At 36.3% G+C, this 21,768-nt stretch overlaps 1 protein-coding gene and 1 long non-coding RNA gene across 2 annotated transcripts in view; both read left to right on the forward strand.

Annotated features, from left to right (window-relative positions):
• Positions 1-16,126, forward strand: part of LOC113492225 — a 28,688-nt gene extending 12,562 nt beyond the window's left edge. Inside the window, exon 2 of the long non-coding RNA XR_003400483.1 lies at positions 14,277-16,126. This is a non-coding gene — a long non-coding RNA (uncharacterized LOC113492225). The remainder of the gene's footprint in view (positions 1-14,276) is intronic.
• LOC113508737 (forkhead box protein K1) overlaps positions 1-21,768 on the forward strand; it is a 45,522-nt gene that overhangs the window by 13,403 nt on the left and 10,351 nt on the right. The gene's annotated exons all lie outside the window — the stretch shown is intronic.

Here is a 21,768-nt window from a genome sequence, read left to right on the forward strand (position 1 = left end):
AGCATCGCTTTTTGTTAGAAATTTAAGCTGTTTGCAGTGGTCTACTTTGCAATTTATCTTTATATTATACATTCTAGAACTGCGAGAATTTGTTTTGCGTCGTTCCATTTGTCACATAGTCTTTAGTTTTATTTTGGAATATAAAATAATTCCATTTCTCTTGACGTTTTTACAGACAAGTAAATATAAATATTTTGATTCAACAAATGTCTTAATCTTCCTAAACACGCCTCAATTTTCGGCTTCAGCCCATTCCAACTGGCCCAAAATAAACGTCTAGCAGATACTAGGTATACAGTATAGTATCGGCCTTGCATTGTTTACATCTGCCGTCTCTCTCGCTCGCGTTTTATTGCCGAACTGATTGTCAGTTACAAATGTTATGATAATAATGATAACGTGATAACGTAGGGCTGGCAACTACCTTTTATTTATATCAGATATCTTCAAGCGTGTAGCTTTAGCGGGGTAAGCAGAATTTTGATAGAATCTCTCGACCTACGTGCTTGTTGCAGTCAATCTCACATGAGTTAAACACTTGGCACTGCTAGAATTCTTGTTTCAATGTATTTTTTGTTTCCATTTTTACAGACTTTGTAAAAGGAGGTGATGTCTTATCTCATGAGTCTCATAAATGACATAAATGTGTGTTTTTTGCAATAACATAAATACCTAATACTGGCATATAATAACGCTATTGCAAAAACCCCTCCATAATTCATATTAAATTTGGAAATAACCCTTTTCTGTGCTACTTTTTGATTGCTGTTATTTTAGCTTACTAGAGTCTCGTCTGTCTACTTATATTCTATTTTAATTCCTTCCTTATTAAGTCACCTTTGATCCTTCTTTTTGTTTGATCTAACAAAGCATTAACAAAGGTCAAGGTCTCTCTATTCGCAAATCTTACGACATCGACGTGACGTTACACTCTAGTTTTATAACGCTGTTTACTACCCGCTTCACTTCCTCAACTAGTGGGAGATACCGGTATTTTATATTTAGACCAGTTTAAACACTTTATTGCGGTCATTGTTTATTAATATCTTAGAAGACAACCCTAACCGCAAGGTTTGCACAAAGTCCACACGTGACAATTTCACTTCTGAAGGTGAACTATACTTTAATTAATTATTAAGTTTCTTTCTAACTATTTTTAATTTAAAATAACAAGAATGTTAATAACGGAGAAACTTAGTTCTGTAATACTGGTGTCTTTCTAAAGTTAGTGCTTTGCAGATTTTATCACTTTTCACCAAATAAAACTTACCTATCTTTAAGATCACAATACAGTTAGGTGCGACACCCCTAATCATAGGGCTATCACCTTCGCGTAACATGCATTGTTCCACTTTATACACGTAAGAGGGTATTACAAAGATAATGCCTTTAACTTAAACTGGGTTATTGTCAAGGGGTAATTTAGATAGCGCCAGTCACTTTATAGGTCCCCTTTTCACGTACTAGGGTTCACACTGACAAAGCTTTAGATAAAACAACGTCTGGTTAATATTCTGGCACTAGTGTGAGTAACAAGTCAACAGTATATTCAACGTTTATTTCGCTGGATAGCGTTTGTTTTGTGTACGTTAAGTAGGGTTGCCTCTCGTCTTAAATGGGTCATAAATATTGGGATCTCAACAGTTCTGTTCGTAATTAATTTAATTCACTAAAGTTACCCTCTCACTCATTGTCTAGAATTGTGTTTATGTAACAGGTCATAAGTACAGTCAACTGAGTTGTCACTTGTGCTATTTGTATTTATTGTTTATGTTTATTAATATTATTATATTTATTATTGATTATAATTGATAAAATTTTCCGATTCAGAGGAAGAAACTCTAGAACCGTAATTTGAGTAAAAATAACGATCGATCTTTATTCAAAAATGGCTTTTACGTGCTTTTACGAAGATATAACATTATATTAATAGGCGCATTGACAAAACTTCTTATTTTTAAACTGATATGCTAATTCTCAAAACAAAACACGGCTTTCGCTTTCAAACATTCATAATTATAGCTATGCGAATGCATCGTCTGCGCCCACGCAGTCGCGATTCCCGCGCATGCGCTGTCCGCAACGACATTCTACTGGTTCAGAGCATCGCACCGGCTATCAGTTGGCTAGAAATAGTCTTATTGAAATCAAACATGCTCTTAAATACATTTTATTAGGTATCCATTAGAGTATGCTGTTAGTACTTCCTTAGGTATAAATGGGTATCCTATAGCGCCTATCATTTGTGAGACTATTTAAAAAATAGCTGCTGTCCAACGAAAATAAGACTTTTCATCTAGAAAATCTTTACCAAATTAAACTTCAAAGCATTCACATAATCTCTAAAGGCATTTGTTCCTACTTTAAACGATACTACAACACGTAAAAGACTTAGGTTATACATATAAGAACCCCGGCCAGCCTACATATTTGCTTATGCTCCAGCTCGACAAATAAACAGCGACATGATACCGGTCTGGCTCGCACGTCCGACGTCGGTTTAAGTCTCAAGAGAAATAAGGTGACAACCAACTGGACACAAAGATATATTCGTTGGGTAATTTAAAAATGTATCAAATTTACTGAACTTTTATTCGGGAAAGGTGGAACGGTATATGAAGTTTCTCATAATAGAGATAGTTTTCATTGAGATTAATAATAAGAGCTTCTCCATTGTAGTTACAACTTCCTTCAGTTGAGTATCGAATAAAGTGCAATTCAATGAAATTGCTACCATATGTGACTATTAGAAGTAGAAGTAGAAGTCTCAAATCTTTGTAAGGTTTTATTTATTTTGTCCGAGCAACACAGTCGTCTAACTAAACAGAAATCCTTTGCCGGTGGGCCCAAGTTAAGTTACAATGGTCCTAGCTACACTTAACTGACTAGCGAATCCCAGTCTTTGTTATTTATTAGAACGATTGTTCAAAAGAACTTTTGTTAGTGCTGTAACAAACAAGAAAACATCGGAAAGCTTTTAGCATTTTACTTAAAGCAGTGTTTTCTTTGATCAATTATGTCGAGGCTATCGACGTCTAAGAAAATTGATTGCTAAGATAACAAGAGGGGTGAAATCATTGTCTAGACTTTGTATAGACAAGGATAAAGGCTAGACGGACTAATTAGTGCAGGAAACGGTTTCGCTCTACCTACTGCAAGCTGTATTGTAGTGCTCCAACGGAATATCGTCAATTCCTATGCCAGTTACTGAATATTCACTATTAGTTAGGAACCTAAATCCCAGCTGATACTTGACTATACGTATACGTACTGTTTATTACATCTCGAATATGTTTTTAGTTCACGCTCTAGTCTAGTTTCTCAACGGGCTCCCGTAAAGCTGAAAGTAGGTTTTTATGACCACTCGAGGGCGCGAGGTCGCGAGCCGAACTTCAGTCTAAAACTAGTCTTAAGAAATATGCATGTGTAGGTAAATCCGTGCAGACGTTTGAATGTCGCAGCGAAAAGCGTCACCTAGCCGCATTGTAGTACAGGATAAAGATAAAATAAATATGTATTTACGATGAGTTATGGCCTTGTTCGATTCTATCTCCTGTTAAAAAAGGTTTCCCGAACCCCAGACAGCAGACTCTTGAAAAGACAGGGCTTGACCATTTACCACCACTGAAAAAGTGGGAAGTTAATGCAGAGAGTACTTATTTCCATCAATTATACACATATTAATGGTATTAATACTTAAACCGTTTCCGACAAATTACAAATGTATCTCACTCGAGCTTTTACAAACAAATCGCAACAATCTCTCGAATGCCGAGCAATAATCAGTTTAATTGAAAGCGCTCTGAATCAAAACTTATCGCTGTTAGGTTGTCCGACGTTATCTCAACCTAGATCTAGCCGAGTCTAATCTAGCCGTGATAAAAATACGCCGTTTGTATACGCTGATAACAGACCGATCTCGTAACACGGATTTTGTATAACAGATATAGTTAGATGTGTAATTTTATGTAGTACTAGCTGTCGCCTGCGATTTCGTCCCCGTGGGTAAAAGATATAAGTTATGATTTATACCTGCTCTGTTTTTTTCACATTTTATTGTATCTTCGCTCCTATTAGTCGCAGCGTGATGGTTTATAGCCTAAAGCCTTCCTCGATGAATGGTCTATTCAACACAAAAAGAATTTTTCAATTTGGACCAGTAGTTCCTGAGATTAGCGCGTTCAAACAAACAAACTCTTCAGGCTTTATATATTAGTATAGAAGTATAGATTATATAGTACTCTGGTAGTTCATGGTGATACAATAATACAAACTTTTAGTTTTTTTTATAACGATATAAACGTATTTTTACGACAGGATTTTATGAGACTTAAGGACCTCGCATTTAAATATTTAAATAGATCCGATTCTAAATGCGTCTATTCATAAACACAAACGGTTATTTTTTAAGTAATGAACATACGAATAAATTATTTATATTTATTCTCGTAGCTATTAATATTGATATAAAATGCTGAAGATAGCCCTTATTTTAATTACTTTAATCATTAACGATATACAATGTTTAATACTAGTTTGACGCCGTTAAACGTTGCTTGATGGATACATTCGGTGATAATGTCGGATTCGGGTTACACGACCGCGATCGATACTGTGTACATTGTACATAATTAGCTTTTAATAGAAGCCTTTCAAAATATTCTATCGCAAGTAGGTGAAACTTTATGAAAACATTTACTGAGTCGTTAATTTCATATTTTGTTTTAGTTTTGGGAAGTATTCCATTCCATTTTGTGTTCTGAATACTCTTGAGCAAAATGAAAAAAAATATCTTGTTTCGTTATAATATAAATCAACAATATTTGTTGATTATTTTTGTAGTTCTCCCGCTATGTACAATTGAAACCTGAACATCACTAGCAGTTAAATTTGTATAAAACTTTGTACCTTTTTGCTAATTGGAAGCGCCGCTCGCGACTTCTAATTACGCATTCAAACTTTATCTTTTGTAACTTAATTATTTTCTGGTCATGCGTAAATGTCAATTCTGTAGTTTCGTATTGATCTTAAGAAAAAAAAAACTCGTTGAAATCAATAATAACCTTTCTTTAATGTTGCTGAAATTGCTTTACTGTTCTAAGTTTCCGTAGTGTATTAAGTGGTAATAATAATATACTAAAACAAGGCAGCAATTAAGTAAATACATAAAATGATACGCGGCGATATAGAAACAATAAGTAAAGAATATGGTGCACAATGAGAAAGGAAACGCAACGTGACCGATATTAGAACAATGCAGCGTTCGGCGCCGAATACACGCTATGTTTTGACAGCCACAGACTAAGTCACGAGAGTAGACACGGCTACGTAGAAAAGTAAATAGTGAACTACATCTAACGAAGGCTTTTTAAATGAAAATACTATATTTTAAAAGAAAATAATGTCTACAGTGATACATCTCTGTATAATATTAATTATCGTTGTAAAGTAACAATGACTTGTGTTAGATAGATTAATACGTGTGTTTGCGGATAGCTTTAGAATATACTGCAGACGGTAACAGACGGTCGATGGCCTACCAAAGTGGGAATTACGCAAGACGAAGCATGCGTCATTATCATACCTGTAAAAATGCTATAACTACGAAATTTTGTTGATTTTACGACCATTTGATAACTATAATTTATTCATGAGAATTCACGAATATTATTTCCTACAAGTTTCGCAACTGGAGATAATAAAACAAGGGTCGATTTCCCTACGATTTATTTCCCCTTAGGGTCTCGTGGTAATATAAAGCAAACATTATGAAATTTTAATTACAACTACAATATATTTTGTTCGTTATCCCATAACCTACATGGGTTCGTTCACACGATTAAGATAACACAGGCAACACGGAATGTGAATGAATATTATAAATAACTTGTACTTCTATTAGTTGATCTATGACAAAATCATCGGCATAACGATTGCATGCGAGACAAAATGCAACGGCACAATATCGGCCATGTTTATTTACGTACGTTTTCAGCGGGAACACGATCTAGGCTGAATACTAATGTGCCTTTCAACGGTTATGTACATTAAAACAGCCACTTAGCGGCATGAAACGCTTTACTCCACGTCAAATTGTTAATGACAGCTGTTATAGTTTGTTTAAACTGCTACTTTATTAGTCCCCTTGGTAATGAATTAACATGTTACTCGAATGTTGTTATTTTTATTTTTAGGACAGCTTCATTAAAAATAGAATGAAATATTTAAAGCAAGCAATTTGTAGCAATCGGTTAAAATTTACACAACATTGTTCTGATTACATTTGAAAATCCTTATATGTACGCTGGCGTTTATTGAAACTGAAATCGGAGTTCCTGATAGTATTTTAAAATGTTATGTTACGTTTTTAAATTAAAAGTCAGAAGCTTTTTGAGCTCGTATTTTATAGATTTTTTATTTTGCTTAAATAGAACTGTGAATTATTTTTGTGTTGAATAATTATCTGAATCAACCTCGTTCGTCATCAAAATCTTCCAGAATACGATTATCGAAATATTCATCTCGACAAAAAACACTAGTCACTGTAATGTACGTACATATGTATCAAATATTCTTTCTGTATCTAGTGTCACTGGCAACTGTGCACATCCAAAAATACGTGCCGTCTGCGTGACGGACGCTTGCGATGCGCGTCGACCTATTTCTGTACGCGCACTACCCGCACTAGCCGCCCCGTATGATTTGTTTACAAAGGGCCCTACACAGGAATGTCTCGATTGACATTTGTGTACGTTTTCTATGATTTGTGATCTGTTTAGACACCCAATAACATGTCTGAGTGGATCAAATTAATCATTGTATATGTTTGTCGACTGTGGACGGGTTCTTCGTTATTTGTCTCATTTGTATACCATGGCTGACTCCTTTGTTATAGAAGCACAAATATCTTACGTATACAAATAAACCTTGTGAATTATATCATGTTGTTATTGTATGGTCAAAATCTTAAAAAATCTTTCCCTATCATAATCTTTTCTACCAAGGCTCAAATTATTAAACTGCAGTAAAACACATTAAACGCAAACAATGAAAACATTTCACTAATAGCTGTTATTTTAATGCTTCGAAATTATACTGTGAATAACTGGTCTGATTAGTTTTCTTTTAAAAATCGCACGTTGTCCGCCAAGCAGTATGGACTTACGCATTCTTCGGCCACCATAGCTTTCGCGAGCGAGGTCACTGCTCCCCGGAGACGACATGACGCCACGCGGTGTCTTTATTGCTCGTCTGACGTCTGCATGGGGTTAAACATTTTTATAATATCATGCTCTCATTTAAACCACGCTATACTCAGAGCTTGTAAACCACAGATCTACCAGATAGGTACCATTTTTAGAGAAATAGTTTTATGGCTAAGTTTTTACTAGCGCTCCTCCGAATTAAGTTTATGACGTGATTTTATCAGAACGCCTGGTTTTTTAATGTTTTATTAGTTTGTAATGTCCTCAGAATAAAATTAAATATTATTTCTAAATCATGAAGTTGCTAGTCATTGTTTTCTCACTACGCCATAATAGTGTTGTCATACCACGACAATCCTGATTTTCTAGTTAGAATGTCAGAAAGCAGTGAAATCAATATGACAAAGCGCCTAAGTATTTGCACATTATTTACAAAAACATTTAACATAATGTTTGTAACGAGTCCCGCGGCGCTGATGTACAATCAAGCCGCGTGCCCAGGCAAAGTGGAGCATGCACCAATCGGATCAAAATTAAACCCAAAATCTGTTGTCTCATAGTCGAAATTACCCTGACGACAAACCTGATCTGAAGAAATACACGTGCAAGAGCTCAAAGGAATTGCAATTTTGCCATCAAGGTGTTAAAGTTGTGTTTTGAGTGCGAATAGCTTGGGTAGCAACAGCTCCTATTATCAATCGTAGTCTGTCTGGGAGCATATGATGTCGGCGGAGTTTGCTCAGTCTTTTGGCGGATACTTGGAGATTTTTTGTACCTTTTTGGCCTTTAATGGTAGCCGGTTGACGACTTTATGGGGGGTATGCGTTTACTGTTACAAAACTTGGAATGTAGTTTGTTCTTATAAATTGTGGTTTTGAGTTACATATTTTGTAAATCACAGTTCGGGTACATGCGTGACTTTCCGATCGTTATCATGCTTCGATATTTCATTGAAACTTTCCATAAATCTGCTTCTAAAGTAATCAAGATCTGCAAACAGTTTCATAGGTACTATGTAGATAGATAGAGTAGGTTTGGAAATTTTCGGCGTGTCAATAGCATACTATGTAATTTAGCACCATTGCGGTCCAAGGTCCTCGCGACAGGACATGAGCCCCCACGTGCCGGCTGACTCATTACTGACGTCAGCCTATATAAATAGGATATAGAATACTCTTATAGTATTTTTTTTTGGTCAACCATCCGTCCATTCATACGTCAATGGTATGGGTCGTGCGGTCTTTTGATTGTGTGCAAATTGTTTGACAGCTTTGGTTCGGTTGGTGACTGTGAATACTTATTAGGGGACGGGGATACAAGACGGTGAATGTCTGTAAGGAAAGTCTGTCTTTGGCTTCGCTGCGTAAAATGGTTCTGTTTTCATTTGAGTACAGAACTTTCCAAGCTTCAATAGTGTTTTGGATTTTAGGATCTTTATATCTTGAATATCTGGCTCAATCAATGATTTCAAGTTCAGTTAGAATGTTATAATAAATGATAATAATGCGTTTCTACCTTCGGAAGTAGCTATTGTCCAAAAAACAATGGACATCACCTATATTCATTGAGAAGCAATTAAATATCAAAAGAGATGGCGCTGTAATCAAATCCCCTGAAACAAATGAGGGACGGAAGATTTAATTGCCGCTTTAACTCCCGCTTAGTTGAAACTTGATACATAAACTCGTCTTCGATAATTGCTTTCTTCTATTTCTTCCCTCTTAGGTCATTGTCTTGTTTACCAACGTTATCCATTACCATTCGTTCCATTCCAACAGTCAAGGTCGGTTACTTTTATTCTTAACGTTTTGTCGTTAGGACAAGGAAGATTTCGGAAATTCCCATCTTGTTTATAATTAACTCTTTCCGTGGAATTTAACTAGATACATCTCAATATCAACTACAGCTGTCTCTTGCTGTTTGCAACCTTAATTAGGCGGCTGGCCAATGTCTGTGATTTTTCGCAGACGAAGACGCTGACGGAAGCTAGCATTAACATTTTGGGATATTACATTATTAACAGCGATTACTCATCAACCCATCGGTCGATCTCGTCTCTGTACTAAACCACTACAGCACATAATTCCCAACTATTCGCATGTAAATATGAATCGTCACGGAACGCGTCATTGTTTACGTTTGATTTCTACGTAAATGCTCTATTTCGAGAATATTACACGGATTAATTCTGTCTGTTACCGAAATAACTCTGTTTAGTAAATAACTGCACGCCGCTTAACCTGATCAAGTGAACCGCTAGCAGCTTTCGACCGGCGAAATACTTGCGGGGGTAGGTATTTCATATAATGTCAATGTGTTTTCTATCACATGCTACGAAGGCGTAGTGTTGCCGGCTAATTCTGCTTCGTTCTGTAATATTTTTAATATTGCGTTCGATATTGTCCCATTAGTTTGTATAGTATAAGCATTTTAATGACATCTAGCGCGTCGTGACTCAGCAGAAAGCCTACACGACAATATATACATAGATAATTATGGACATAAAAAAACCCAAAAGTCATTTTAAAAATAGATGCTCTAGTAAATTTTATTAAAGGTAAATAATAATATCTGCCCTGCTTTTAATATCTTGAAGAGCCAAGTTATTTCCAATATTAGTAAATATTAAGAGGTAATAATCCCGATCTCGGTAGATCAAGGCATCCCCTGTGATTTACTTCGGACTACTTTTTCTACCTTTGAGATAGTAACGATCTGCATTATATTCTCCTCGTTCTATTCTAATCAACGACAAGTTCTCTTAAAAAGTATTGCTTACATTTTGATGATTAAAGATTACTGTAATTCCAAACCACGTAGAAAAAATACAATAAATACAACAAAAATAAGGAGTAGCATTTCCAAATAACTGGAAATAAAGTCAGTATTTTTATAATAGTTACATACCAAAATAATGATTCGTACAAAAAAAACATTGGGCTATTCTTGAAAAAGTTTCTGCTTATTACCCTGACTGAAACAAAAATGTTATAGGTACTTTTACTATTCAGTTCGCAATCTTCCTGTAATACAGCCCGTACATTCCCTAAGGAAATGCCTCGTCTGAGAACTTTCGCAATTAATCACAACCAACGTAAGAAGCTTAAAATTAACCACGAGGCTTCCATTTCCTATGTCTTCTAAGCTCACAACGTCACAGTGCGATAGAACCAGAATGTGTAAGATTTAATTAAAGTACCTAAAACATTCTAACTGGCAAAGTGAAAATTGAGATGTGACTTTCAATGGCAATCAGAAAAGCGGCTTTGGACTTATAATTGAATAATAAACATAAAAGATTTCCAAGTTTCATTCCGATTCATTTCTAGAGTTGACGTCCAAAGCCAAAAAATACCACTTCTTAAACCGTTGTCCCACTTTACGTATTTATAAACTTCATTCAAGTAAAGCTGTATTTATGTGTATTTCGAATCAATAATGTCGTCTGCTGTAGTTGCAGCGGCGAAGTTTTCAACGAGATCGAAGGAATGAAAGAATTTCCCACTTCGACGGCTGTGGCAGTGACGCGAACTTAATTGGATGTTGCCGGCCTTTGGGAGCCTTGTTAGCAAGATGGCTGGTTTTTCTTTGTACACCGCCTTTTTCTTGTAGGCGTTAGGCGGTATTGAATGCGGCAAGCAGACGTACTGCGCTCAAAGCTTCCCCTACCAGAAATAAAGCCGGCTTTAAAGACGAAAGGCTTTTCTTTTATCGATTCATTGTTCAGTAGTTTCTGATGCACAACAAAATTACATCAGACCCGATAGGATCTAATGGTCAACAATGTGATTTGCTTCAACCGAATGTAGGATAGTTGATTATGCAATCAGCAATTCATTTCAGCCCAAATATTAATCAGATAGTTTCCGTATTTGCTTTGGCGCAGAATTACAATTTTAGATTATTACGAACAGTAATAACTGTTTCAATTGTCACGTATAATAGAAATTTCCAGATTATGCATACATAATGTATTACCTATAGAAATGTAGGATTTTGACTAATCATTGAATTATATTGACATACATGAAATGTCGTAGGCATGATGACGTCATGTAAGTATTCACGCACAACATAGGGATCAGGCTTACAAATGAGTATGACGTAGGTGACAATGTAGATATTTTAATGACAACGTGTGAAGATATATATTATAATTCGTTAAATATAGCATTTGTTAAGTGGGTATTGTCTGAGTTGATTCTTTTGTTGGCAGATATATAGTGCAAAACTTTATCTTAAACTGAGGTCAACGATTCGGATTACGAACTAATAGTTATACACATTAATATGAAACTTATAACTTACACTATGATTGCTGATTTAATTAAGGATTACATACCCAAAGCTACTGAAACTACTTCATGTTATAACATTGTTATCATATGGATTTGCTTTAGCTCTAGATATGCGTTCGGAGTAATTTACTTGGGCTTCGAGACGAACCGAGAGCTTGATGCGGGTACTGAGTTTGTGGACTTAGTTTGATTGCGGCCCATCCAAATGTTGCACTGTTATAACTGTTATAAGTGGTATTTTAAGTATGTATGACTGGTTTTCACGTTGTATAGTAAACCATATTGCATGTATTCATTTTAACTTGTAGTACGCAAGTTAACTTATTAGTCAAAAACGGAATCTGGCCCATTATGAAAATCCTTGTATACGAAGGCATCTGATGAATCTTGAGAATAAACCACGTTTGTCTTGTAATTGATTGTTTTAGTGATAGCGAACGAGGATAAAGTACGCAATAAATACACTATGTTTTATTGTCTTTTACTCCTCTGGTAATAAAATGTTAGCTCCTAATGACTGAAGCGGTTCCATCAACTTCCAATCTCATAAACAAAATGCCTAGCCATCTAGCTTCGCAGGCGTACATATCAGTCGCACAAATCCATAAACTTGAATAACACCCAGAATTCAGCGGCGTCTCTAAACAACATGATTGTCAGCTCTACGCAAAGAGCATTAGAGCTTTAAATCAAGTGTTTGCACAGGCAGGACAAACAGGATTCAATTTATACGGCTAAAGGACGGCGACGGACAAACACGTTGGCTATGTAAATAGACTTTAGGGTTGCATGCCGAGTTCTAGTGCCGCTTTTGTTATTTAAAATAATATTTTATAGTAACTGCGGCTGTAAAATAAAAGTAAAAACCTTTCGTTTGTATGTGACACCAACTAAATTGGGACAAACTTCGTTTCAATGAATGCATGAGTGAGAATTCTAGTTAGAATTTTTAATTGGTTCAAAATAGGCAACCAGAATTATTTCAGAACTTTTATTGTGATCTTATTAGAGTGTTCATTAAACTAAAATGACCTGGTTATTTATTTTGTAATGAGGGTAGCCCTGACATGCTAGCCACAAACACAGCGAATCTCAAGCTGCGTACAGCTGAGATCAAAGTGCCGTACATATAACTCGTAACGCTTCTACAGTACTGTGTGAATTCGTGCACAGGTGGCAGTTGCTCATAAACATCTCAATTCATTTACTAACTTCTTTCAGAATCCCTTTTATTAAACCATCTACCATTACGTTATCTCTTGTTACGGTTCGGTATAATTTTTATCAATGTGGGATAGATTGATAAAAATATACAGATCCATTTCACGTACAATTTTGATTTCATTTTCCAAAACGTCCTATTGTTTGGCTGAATCCAATGAATCCATGTTATACTTCAGAATCCATACAATAAATCAGTTTGAATACGGTCCCAAAGTCGCGTGTTTCGCTTTATTAAGCAGATACACTCCCAAGATCATGTTTTTCAGGGCCAGGTTCGTTTCGTACGACATTTACATCGGAAAACTATAAATTACATCAGTAACAAGTTCTTTATTCGCATAAAAATCGTGATGGCCCTGTTGGGTATCGATAAGACGTAAAATCGATTACTGAAGGTACTGATGTGATTTCCAGGACGTTACAGTTTTCATGATCCTTCTCAATATTGATAGCTATTTGTGCCCAATTTTATTTTGGAATCTAGTGTCCATTTCTAGACCTGCTAACGTCTGCTAACAGTATGTTTTGGTACATAGCAGCCAAACGGAACAGAATTTTTACACGTGTTATTGATTACTTTTTTGGAGGCAATTTGATATATAAAAAACGAGTAATTTTATTTATTTACCTACATCGTACACCTAAAAACAAACTGCTTACGTGTATTTATGTTTATGTTAACGGAATTTGTATGTGTTATATTCAAATGACTTTTCCTATTTTTAGCATTACGCTTGAATATTTATTGTTCATGTCCAAATTGCTTTGTAGGCTTTTTTAATTTTAGGCACGTATTAAGTGACCTGAACGAGTGTTCTTAATTATTGAAGTATCATCTAGTCACTCACTACTTGACCCACAAGACATAAATATGTTTAACGGATTTATAAGTCTGTATACTTTATCAGGTCTATATTTCGGGTGTGCCTTCAGCCCCCGCTAAAGCCCTTACTCATGACCTCTTCATGTGAAGCGAAAAGGGGCAGTGACTAACAAATTTATCGGTCATGTACTGAATTAGGGCGCAAAAGTAGGTATTGTAGGAAATTGAGCGTTATTAATATTTCAGAAAATAGATTGTATGTAATTAGCAGAATTTCATCATTGTTGTATAACAAAGTGATCCAATTAAGCTGAAGAAAAAGCAATAACCTTATAAGAATTACATAGAGGTAGAGTAAATTGTTAATAAAATATCAACATTTAATTAAGTATACCTACAGGGCATTGTTGAAAACAAGGAATACATAATCTGCTAACATAAATAGTCGGCATGTTTTATAATAAATAAAGCAACAAATCCCCGGAATAGTAGCGCGTGGGTAACGCAGTCTGGGGGTGGCGTCTTCGGGAGGCGTGACCTTGGAGGGCGACGACCGCTGACGTCACCGACCCCCCCCTCCAGCCCACCTCAGCCCCCGCACTCTGTTGCCAACCGACGTGGCGTGTACTTGCGAAATATTTGGTTTATAGGTTACTTGGGGTGATTTCTGGAGGGTGCTGTGTTTTAACGCGGGTCAACATTATAATGTACGATTTTTTGTTGCAGGTACGTTCTCGAGAGTGAGTGAGACGGATGCACTCGACATGTGGCTGTAACGTACGTTTTAATTATGTAAGCTGAGAGTAACACGAATGTTTAAAAAGTGAGTCAAAGGGTTCGACTACCCCCTCCGTTGCACGAGGGTTGAAACTTAACTGAATAGCTTAAGCGCAAAAACCTGCAAAACGTATTTTGTAAATTGAGACCGCGTGGCCATTGCCACAAGCCACGAGTTTTCTAAAAAAGACAAGTCAGAATATCGATGCGAAAGACAGTAACTCTTTAAGTCCGACCTATAAAAATTAACAAGAAAATGTGCTAGAGTCAGCGTGACACCTTGTAATAAAACCTTTTTTGAGGCGTTCAGGCCTTAGCTTTGTATACAGAAATGCCATGTCATGATAAGGTTTGCTGTTATTCAGTATGTAATCAAAGTAGTAGCACTACTAAACTTTGATTAAATACTTTTTTCAAGAATTAAGAATTAGCTTAGATTGGTGTCATTGGCGCTAAGCGCGAGCTTTTGAGAAAATCACAGCTTTTGGAGGCAGAAAAATTCAATAGCAATGTTGCTTCAATCCTACTGTGGCTACATACAATGAATCAGATCAGAGATCAAAAAATGGATTTAACATTTTCCTGTAAAACAAATTGGATAAACTATATAGTATTTTCATAAAATCTTACAGAGATCCAACCAGTCCTGTCACGGACTTATTTATCATGCCTTTGCATAGCCTAGTGTCCATGTACTTGTTTAAGGTGTAAAGAATAATATTATGGGTGTGCTGACTTGCTCCGCAGGGTTGCATTGTATTTTTATACTTAAGTATATAAGCAATGCTACCTATGGCCTATATCTGATCCCCTCGTCTTCACGCTGTTGTTCGATGAGGTACGAGCGAATGATTTGTGTGATTTGAATTAGATGCTTCAGTGATACATTAATACAGAAATAACACTGAAAGTTACGTAATGAAGTTTTAATACAGCGCAAATAATTACTAGACCATAACATGAATGAGGGAAAGAAATCTAAGGATCTATATGTGTGATGTTTATAATAATATCAGAGATAAGGGTGCCTCTGTTTATGTAGCCAAGTATCCACCAAAGCGGAGCGGTTACCTGGATACGGGGCTTTGGATAACATTTTCGAATTTAATCCACCGAAACTAAAAAAAAACACAATTTGATAGACACTTAACAATAAACACAATGTAGCAAAACCATCAAACATCTGTTGATCTATATTAGTCGTTGTGATAAACGCTTAACGAACCGTCAAAACCGAACCTTCATAATGAATTAATTTCCCATTTTATCTCCGACAGGATAAAGCCTTACACGTGGACTCTTACACGTGTTACATGTGGAATTATGTATTCTACATGCGTGAAAGAGAAAATTTTAAGCTTACATGAACAGGAAAGTTTTAAGGTTACGTACACAAATACAAACACAAACAAGATAGCCGGGTGATGTAATGTCACGAATATTTTATGATGATTGCGAGAGGTACTACCAGTGTTTGGAGGAACTTAAGCATTCGAGCAGGCCCCGTTTGTAGTTCTAGTGCCGTTTATAACTACTATATGGGACCAAAAAACTATTTGCAAAGAAATTGTTTTACATTAGGCTTATATGCGCCATTGCTGGAAAGTTATTTTGGTAGTCTTCGATGGGAAGACAGAATCGATTTTCGCGATTGATATAGATAATAACTAAGATCACCATGCTTCATATAATATTTTTATGGATGACTTATTTAATTTTATTGTCTGTACATATTGTATACTTACTATACGTTTTCAATTATAACATTTTCTAATTGAATTCAAATTTAGGAAGCCTTACAATATTATTAAACTCTGTTGATATTGCGTAGTACCTACCCTTGCTGAAAGTATTTACTCCGCTTCTTATTTATAGAAATTTTCATCAAAATATTTACAACATGTTTGTTTTCGAAAGCCTTCGAAACTCGAAAGTTCCTAATTAATGAAACCATTCATTTCTTCTTGGAATGTTTCATATCGTTACGTTAACATTTCGAGTCTTACGAAAATAAATCTTTTAAAAAAATATTTCGACTAACCAACTGACTGTCAAGAAGTCGTTGGAGGTATGCAAAAACTTATGCAAGGAAACGTCAATTAACTATGCTGCTTCAAAGAACTTGGATTTGACAAACTTCTTAGAAACTATACAATATCTAAAAGCTAACCCTTAGATAATTTATAATCAGTACAATTTTCTCTTATACATAGGCCACCTCTTCCCAGAAACTTTGTCATATTTATCCACTGTTTTTACATCTCCAAACTGCAGCCACTTTGTCGAAAAGAACAACGGCTTTCCATCACCCTTCCCGGAATAGGCTACCCCTTTCTTTCCCCCTTTCCATTTACATAAGTAGGTTTACGTGTGACTAATGGCGTGACACTTGCAAACAACTTTTCCCTCGTTTCATTGCACTTATGACGCAGCTTTGTTAGGAAACTTAGGTAGCAACGCCAGGCCAGTAAATAACAAAAAATAAGTGGAAACTTGATACTTTATAGTGGAGATATGGGAACAGTATCATTAGATATAACGTTAGTAGTGTCTAGGCAGTAGTCTGCAATAATTTATGACATTCGTTCTACTCATTAAGGACTATGCCTTACTGAACATATATGTGAGTCTTTTTGGTTTGATTATACTACATTGTCATACACAGAATATTTAACCCAGACCTAAATTCAGCCACATAAACGGAAATTGATTGATTGCTAAATGTAATATAATTAGAAAGTATTGTGAGATATAATTACAGCTTACATTCATTGGTTCGTGAAACAATATGAGGGATGTGTGGAGGTACGTCCTTATTGATTAATGAGGGTAGCCGTGTGAGTGTGTGTGGAGGGGTAAGGGGAATCACTGGACCAAAAGATCTCGTTTCAATCTCTTACCTACGACCTTTGTAAATTGTAGGATTACATTTAAAGTAGGTTAAGCCCTTGAAACTTTTGTCTTTATTGTGTTTAAATTAAAATTCTTACAATTGACACTTTTGTATATCTTTCTAGTTTTGAGGGATACATTTTACCACGAAACAATCCAGTTTTTATGGCTTTCTGCATCGTCATTACGATAGTAATGATTAAGCAATAAAGGGGTAGACCATTACGGCAAATCGTACTGTGTTCGCCGCCACCTAAGTAGAGTCTACAGTGTAACTAACTGCATTGGATATTGCCCCTCGGCAAACAACCTAAGTCCAGTCTATTGGCAGCTAGTTCTGAACTTACTTCCTAAATGCTGACTGGCACATTATTTGCTACGTGTCTCAGAAAGAGATAGATAGCAGAGAGAGTAGGGTGATGGGCTAAGATTGGTTATAACGTGCTCATAATATAATGTCAGGCATAATTTATACGTTTTCGCATAAACACATACAATTATATTTTGGATGAATAGTTTTTAATAGAACGAAATTGTATTTGATTAATGTATGTTGATTTGATTTAAAATAATCTATCGGAAACATGAAAAACTTAGTATTATATTCAAATAGGCATTTTTTCAATTAAATTACATTTGCTACATTTCGTTTATTGAGAACGTCAAACGGTATTAGACAATTTCAGTTTAGATCAATAGATCTGGCAACAGTCCTTATTTTTGTATCCCATTGTATTGTTCAACCCAAGTGGGTTGAACAATAGACAACGTATTGACGGACACCGTAACAGCTCAAACAGTCCGCTTGACCCAGACAAACGCCCAAACTCCCGCTATATATATTTTCGCCAGACATACGCCTGAACGGCGAAAAAAATAATATATTACCCGAACTAATACCATAGTCTCGGCATGTTTCATTTCCTTACTTCCCAAAGTGTTTCGTAAATCAGCCGGGTTGCACTGAAAGGGCACGGGGTGAAGGACGCCTGTTATGCTGGGAAATCGCCGATCGATACTCTGTCTGTTGTCTCCGCAGCGAAATTCCCACCTTACTCTAATCGGAATACAGCCGGATTTCGTATGTCGCGGTACGTTGTATATTGACCTGTTGGTTGCGGACGTGTACCGACTGCGAATACTACTTCAATTTTGAGCGGCTGTGCTTATTATAAATGTTTGGCAACTTGTTGGCGATGACAGCGGACGCTGGTAGTTGGAGACACGGGGAAGTTTCGCCCTATTTATGTCCCAACTGATGGCTGTACACGATAAGTTCGTCCCTATGTGTCCAACTGTTCGAACCGAGTGTGACTAACGGCTGCCGTAAGTTGTAAGTCAGTCAAGGGAATTGGGTTAAGCACTTAGTACTATAAGCTGCAGTTGAATTCTAACGTAATGTGGTAATACTGCATTGCGTTTTACGTCATCCAATTTTAACTTACTTGGTATTCTGTTTGGTTGTTCTCGCAGACAGATTGAGTTAGTTATGTAGTAGATTTGATGTTACTTTTGACAAATTTCCTCTCATATTCTTTGCCGCCGTGTAATGCGTTTCAGGGATTATGAGACATCTTCCAGTGCGTTAATGATGACATACTGCCGCATGACGCAGCTGCCAAGTAAAGGAATGATAGCAATTTTTAAGGCGCTCTTATTTTAACGTTAGTAGAAAGTAGATGGCGTTGAAGATACCAAAATGGCTTGGCGTTTAGGAACTTAAAAAGCAAGATTTAAGCTAGAATCTCCAATATTGCAGAAAATGCCTTTTTCAGATCTGATTAATCTCAATCGTAACTTATGCATATTTTTCACAATACAAGTTAATGAAGCATCCCATATTGTCCATAGTATCTCACGTTTGAAATGTTTCCGCCCGGAGACTTGTCTGTTCCGTTCAACACAATAATGATGGACAACAAAAGTATATTGTTGCGGGAACCTTCTAGAATGTTGACAAGCTATATTAATGTGTATACCCTATGTACTTGAGTAGCGAGGCTACGAGAGGCATTGTTGAGCTTGATACGGTAATATCATAATGGTAGTCTGCTGCCGTACGTACTCATAAACGCGAAAGCGTCGGTTGCCCTAATTTGATCTTGCTTCTATTTAAATTTCATTTTATTTGAGTCGTTTTTAGCCTGCGTGATTTAGTAACTTATTTCCATCGTTTCCATATAAAAACGTGACATATGTACAGCCATAAGTTGTGGGCGTCACTTTCAAATTATCTACAATCTGAAAGAGCAAGTACATTGCCCCTATTTTCTAAGTTTCTAGCCAAAACATACAACCTCGTCAAAGATATTTATAGATGGTTAACTTCGTATTTTAATGCTTCCTAATGTAGGTGTAAGTTATGACGCATTGTATCTATTATATGACGCATTGTGAGCTTTGACAACCTAATGTGCGCAATGACTAAGATACAGCCGTCGCGGCAGACCTGAACGTATGGCGTAAGTTTCATCCCGCAAGATATATAATGCAGACTGCGAAATTTGTAGCGTTTTTTCTTTACTGACAAAATAAGTACCTATGTATATTTCCCCCAAGGTAAGAAGTTTCATTCCTGACAATGACACCATGTTGTACATTTTCCTCATCCTCCATCTGCCTGTATTTTATCTCAATCGGGGCAATAAGGCCGCAATCAGACCATACCACTTTCGCATTGTACCCGGACGTCATTGCGTGTATTGATAATTCAAAACGCGTCAAACGCGCACCACGGCCGCAATGTTCCCACTTTAGAATTTGATGCGCGGTTTTAATGAGAATACGTAGGTTGGTAACGAGAGCCTGTCGCCTGCTCTGTGACGTGCCTGCGAATTCACCCCCGTGGGAGTTTGGCGGATACTTCATTATTTCAGGCTTATATCGACGTTTTTTAACGAATCCGTTTTTCAAACATGGTTGTTATCGTTATAACGAAAACTTTTAATTTATATTTTCGCCGAGATGAAAGGTACAAGGCTCGGAAATTCGAAGTAGTAATGTTTTAGTTTATATTCCAATGTCTTTATTACTGCCATTACCGCCCACGCTTAACCGAAAAAGTGGCTAATATATCGGACCCTTAAAATAACTTTACCGTGTATAATTACAGGCGCGGCAATACAGTCGCAGCGATAATCGCACATGTGCGTGGGTTCTTATGGCGTTGTAAACAAGCGTGCTATCGATTTCTCGCGACCTCCCCGCTTTGCGACAAACACATTACCGGCTTTGTTTATTTGTTTTGCCGGCTAAGTTTTATGCTGCCAAAACATTCTGGAACCCAGCCGGCCGACTCACCAACTTAATACGTACATTAGCAATAAAAATAAGTGATGTCCTTAATAACTTAAAGCAGACACATTCATTTTATTTTAGTGTTATTAAGTTTTTTTCGATATTTTTCATCAATCACTGCTTGTCTACATTCTACTGAAATAAAAGACAAGCATTTGTTCTTTATATTGACGAGACCATTTATCAGCCTCAGGTTTCGTTAGCAAATAAAGCTAGACGGCATACGTCGTGTAACAATATCTTAAAGATAGGCCGACAGATCCGGTCATTAATTAACTAACGTGTGTAGTGGTCGGTATATACTTATTTGGAGGTTGATGGTCTAATGGTTTTAGTTCTCGAAAGCCTAATTCTAAAGTTTTCCTAACAATTTATGTGAATACAGCGCGCACATGTAGCAATTAATGTGTTCGTCTACTTTATTGAGTTATTCGCGGTATTATGCTAGGTTACTGACACCAATAACTTAATAGATACCGTGTACTGCACTGCTAATACTGTTCACAGAATAACCGAGTTTCGTCTGAACTACAATAATGTAGGGCGGTTTGTTTGTACTGTCGTAGTTCAATTAATAATTGATTAATTATAGGCAGAAGATTAATTTAATATCGTGTACATTCAAAACGAAATTCAACGCAGCGTTGTCTTGCCTTGGCAAGTCTGTCACTCAATTTAAATCATTAAGCTTCGGTTGCCAAGCAAAAATAAATTCGCGTCAACAATTTCAACTCTCATATCACGTTCTATTTATAATAATTCATTCATATAAAGCAATATAAATTCGTACTCACGCTTGGAGACCGGCGCCAATGTTATTGTGATAACACCGACTTTATCACAAACGCTTTGTATCTATGCGATAACAGACCAATGTTTTTTTTATTATACTTTGTTGTATTACTTTGGAAAATACTGCACCCTATTGTCACTTAAATGTAATAATTTAGTAGGTGGGAAATTCTTGGTATGCATGATGTAAAATCGTGGGGGAATATGGGAAAACACGCAGGAAACTATGGTTATTCCGACTATTATCTGTAGAATCATGTCCTTTTCCAAGGCACCGATATTTTTATGAATATGTAATTCCTAGTCTATAACGTTACTTGTAAATTTGATGTTTATGTTATAGTGCAATTCCGCTTAATTCTTCCACGTTGATAACGACCGTTTAGCTCTCGCTTCGCAATACCATTAACGGCGGGATAATGAATAGATATTAGGAACCCTGCTATAACTTTGTTTATAC

Source organism: Trichoplusia ni, chromosome 3 (assembly GCF_003590095.1).
Source record: "Trichoplusia ni isolate ovarian cell line Hi5 chromosome 3, tn1, whole genome shotgun sequence".
Lineage (NCBI taxonomy): Eukaryota > Metazoa > Arthropoda > Insecta > Lepidoptera > Noctuidae > Trichoplusia > Trichoplusia ni.